This window comes from Erythranthe guttata, chromosome 1, assembly GCF_056151865.1.
Source record: "Erythranthe guttata isolate IM_541 chromosome 1, IM_541, whole genome shotgun sequence".
NCBI classification, from domain to species: Eukaryota; Viridiplantae; Streptophyta; class Magnoliopsida; order Lamiales; family Phrymaceae; genus Erythranthe; species Erythranthe guttata.
In genome coordinates, this window is record NC_142533.1 from 5,394,206 (window position 1) to 5,398,437 (window position 4,232).

General features: G+C 40.0%; 1 long non-coding RNA gene across 2 annotated transcripts; it reads left to right on the forward strand.

Annotated features, from left to right (window-relative positions):
- The first annotated feature begins 391 nt into the window (after nt 1-391).
- On the forward strand, nt 392-2,274 carry LOC148772670 (uncharacterized). 2 transcript variants are annotated; one of them, XR_016031364.1, is made up of 3 exons: nt 392-651; nt 1,655-1,894; nt 1,966-2,274. It is a non-coding gene; the product is annotated as an uncharacterized LOC148772670 (long non-coding RNA). The 2 variants fall into 2 exon arrangements; XR_016031365.1 differs by having other exon boundaries at nt 394-651; nt 1,686-1,894.
- Nucleotides 2,275-4,232: the final 1,958 nt, after the last annotated feature.

Sequence of the window (4,232 nt, forward strand, 5' to 3'; positions counted from 1 at the left end):
CGCCGCCCGCTGCCCGTCGTCCGCTGCCCGCCGTTCCCCGTCAGCCCACCGGCGTTAGCCCTCCTCCGTGAACCCTAATCGTCGCCGATCCCGTAAGCCCTCCGCCGCAGAAGTCTCTCGCCAGCCCTTGCCGCCGTCGCCGTCGCCGTCAGCCCTCTCCGTCGCCGCCAGACCTCTGCCGCCAGCCGTCCTCCGTCCGCCCTCTTCCGTCCAGAATTATATTGGCAATTTTGTTTGCTGCTAAGTTTATATTGAAGGTTTTTTTTTTCTTTTTTTTTTTTTGTCAAAATATATCCTTAATTACCTCAAAGCTAAGTGTGCTTCCTCAGTTGATAAATATATTCGTAAACGACATTTAGAAAAATCCGTTATTTTTAAGGTTTCGGATTGAGTGGTGGGTATTACTTTCTTCTTCCTCCGAACCCTAATTCCCCTCTTTTTTTCTTCAGGAATAGCGAGTTTGATTCCATTTTCTAATTTGCAGGTGCCTACACTTACGTTTCTGAGCTATGGAAGAAGAAGCAATCCGATGTGATGCGGTTTTTGCTTAGGGTTCGCTGTTGGGAGTACCGTCAGCTTCCCGCTGTTGTACGTGTCACCCACCCCACTCGCCCCGACAAGGCCCGCCGCCTCGGCTACAAGGCCAAGCAGGTACGCAAATCCTTTTTTTTACCCTTCGCATGATCTTAAATCTATGATGAACCGTTTGTTTAGTCCCTTGAAGAAATGCGTATGTGTTTGTTTATGATCTGGTATATCCGTTGTCTCCAATTTTGGGGTTTGAGAAAGCGGCTTCATTTTTGTTTTTTGTCAATCAACTGTTGTTAGATTGGTGATTGTTAATTTCAAGAGTTAATGTTATCTCTTATACTAAACTATGTCGAAACCTTAAAAATAACTGATTTTTCTAAATGTCGTTTAAGAATTTGAAATGAGTTCCGTCGTGGGACGAACAAGATATATACTGTTTGCTAATCCTTAATTATCGAATGTTATATTCCATAACATTCGATAATTCAAGAAAAAATTAAACTACTGACTTTCGAACGATTATTGAAACTCATTGTTAACAGTACGAAATAAACTTAAACTCGTATTTGTGTTCTGGAAATGCTTATATACTTGGCTCAAACTCGTATTTGTGTTCGATTAGAAGAAAATGTTAAACTGTAAAAATAAAAATAATCGACAACAGCTCTGATTTGTGCTATAGTTTGTGTCCGATTTAGTTAAAGTATGATAGGCTTACGAAATTCAAATTAAATTTAAACACAACTTTAAAAATTGAAAGCTTTCCCGTTGAAAATTAAAAATTGATGTCAATTAAATATTGAAAGCTTTCCCGTTGAAAATTGAAAATTGATGTCAATTAAAAATTGAAAAGCTTTCTCGTTGCGACTACTACCTTAATTTAGTTTTAGTTTATGAATGTAACTTTGACTTGATAGAATAATTGTGATTTTAATAATTGTGACCCTTCCCAATTTCTAGGTATAATTGTTGCCCACACTTGCAGATTAATTTTGCTAATCTTGTGTTATATATGTTCTTGCAGTATATTCTTGATGTTTTATATTGGGTTTAAGTTTTTGTACTCGGACGTATTTCTTTAAGGGTTGCGATTAATTTTTGTGCGAAATTACATGGAAAACAGGGGAATTGATAAATGTATTTTTCTCATTAAGTGGTCTTGGTAAAAAAAAGACCACTTCTTATGGCCTCCCGTCGCCGCTGGGCCCCTTCTTTCTTTCCATTTGTCTCCAGGAATTTTGATGCACATGGGCAGAGGTTACCCTTCAAAGGGTATTGTTAGTCAAGAAAAAAATAGTGGGGGAGAAACTCCCATGGAAGAGAAGAAGAACCAGAGCTTCATTTCAATCAATTTCTAGTTTGGGTAAGTTTCAAAAGTTCAATTGAGTCATTAAGTTTCAATTAAGTTAAATTGAGTCCTTACAACAATTGCAGGAAAACCGAGAAACAATGCAAGAACAAAATAAAGTTAAAGATGAAAAAGTTGATCGATTAGAAGAGCAATTGCAAGAAAGCCGAGGTATTTTGAACACCTTGCTCGAGCGTTTTAATAGTGGAGTATGAACACGAGATGAAATTAGTGTGCCTCTTCAACTAATACATTTATGGTTTCAAGTTTTTATGTAATTTTTGAATTGATGTTTGTGTTGTATTTTGATATTTAGTTGGTAATCGTGGTTTTTAATATTTTTGAGTAAATATGGTTTTGGTTTTTTTTTTTTTTTTTTTTTTTTTTTTAACAACTGATTTTATTTTGTAATAGAAAATAATTAAAATAAATAAACTAATTAAAAAAAAAACGTTTGCGACGAAAAAAAAATCGTCACAAACAAAAATGAGTACTTGAGACGAAATATAATTCCGTTAACGTCGCCAAATTAATTAAAGTCGGGCGACGAAAAAACTATTTAGTCGCCAAAAGATTCAGTGAACTTGCGACGAAATATGAAATTTCGTAGCAACAAGTTGCGACGAATATGCATTATCCGTCGCGAAAAATAAATAAATATTTTTTTTCAGAAAATACGGTTTTAGCGACGAAGTGTTTTTTTCGTCGCCAAACTTGGCGACGCAATTGTATTTTCGTCGCTGACTTTGCGACGGGGCATTTGGCGTCGATTTTGGACTGATTTGGCGACGAAAATAAAACGTCGCTAACCGTGATAAAACGTCGCTAGGAGATAAAATTCGTCGCGAATTTTCGTCGCCAGTCTTGCGTTTTGGCCTAGTGTACGGTATTGTGATATCGGCATGCATAAGTGGGTGCTCGTAAGTTGACGAGTTCACTGAACTCCCTCACCCTAGAAATCTCTAAGTGGTTCCCAATAATCGAGTAGAGAATTCTATGGTATAGTTGTACACCATTAGTCCTTATGACCTAGACATCACCGTGACTTCACTAGAGGACCAGCTGTATCGTGACCTGTCCCTGAGTTCCACCGAGGACCATCCCAAGGGCCAGTGTTCGTGCAGTCCGAAATCTAGTGGGAGGTCTGTGCATTGTAGTCGGGGATTCGATCGCTAGAATAGTCTTGGATGTCCTGTGTGTTCTGAAAGTTTGTAATCATTCTAAGTCTCTGGCCAGAGCTGACTAAGTGATGATTAGAGAATTCGATTCTCTAAGTCATGCACGTAAGGATTACAACACTTAGAACGATCGCACCGTCATCGAACATATAAAGAGGTCTCGATGAACCAATGCCTCTAGTTCGATCGGGACATATGTATCGAAGGGACCGTACTGTACGATTAACTATATCTGAAGGTTCTTGCAGGCACTTCATTTGTATCTAGGGAATCATGACGCGTAGTTGCTAGACGCCTATCTTGATTCGTTGGGTGATTAAGGTGAAACGAGCTTCATCTTAATCGTAACTCTAAGGGATGAGTTTTGACCACAAAGAGTTGTGGGCCCACGGCTAGCTTACACGTGAACCATCGAGGGTCACACTGCTCGTGCACATGAGATCTTTGAATAAACGGTCAGAGATAAAATAGTTTATCTTTGCATGATTGGAAGTCAATATGATTGAGTCCAACATTCGTAATTTGGAATTATGAATGAGAATAAGAAAAGGAAAAGAATAGGCGAACGTATTAGTGAACTTTCTAAATCGGGAAGTTTCCAAATTTAGAAAGTGCACTGAACTAGGGTTTCCACTTTTGGAAAGTTGGAAAATGAGAGATGGCACTCGTAATGACGAGGAAGTTATAATGAATCCGAAAATGTAATCGTTGCAATTTTTCGGTCATTGAATTAAGAGAGACGAACAAGTAAAGATACTAACGGACTTAAGCTGTTGGGCCCGGTCCAACTTAAGCCCGCTAGGGTTTTATGCAAGACATATAAATACTTGATTTATAGGCAAAAATACAACACAACCCTAAGCCTAGCAGCCGTCCACCTCTCTCTCGGCCTCTCTCTCCCACGGCCAACACCGCCGCCCACTCCGCCGTTTCGCCGGAATCGGCCGTTGATCGGCCGATTGGTTTGGTAGTCTTTTTCCTTCTCTTTTTCTTCCGGTTTTCTAACTATTACGTGTATAGTGCCACGTGTTTAGTAGATCGAAGTATACGAGGTGAAATCCGAGAGGAGGAAGATCAAAGATCGAAGAATCGAAGAGCAGCGCACGAGCCGAAGCCGCACGCTGCCCCACGCGCCGCCCCGGAAGTCCGCGCGTGTACCTCACGCGCCGCCGTGG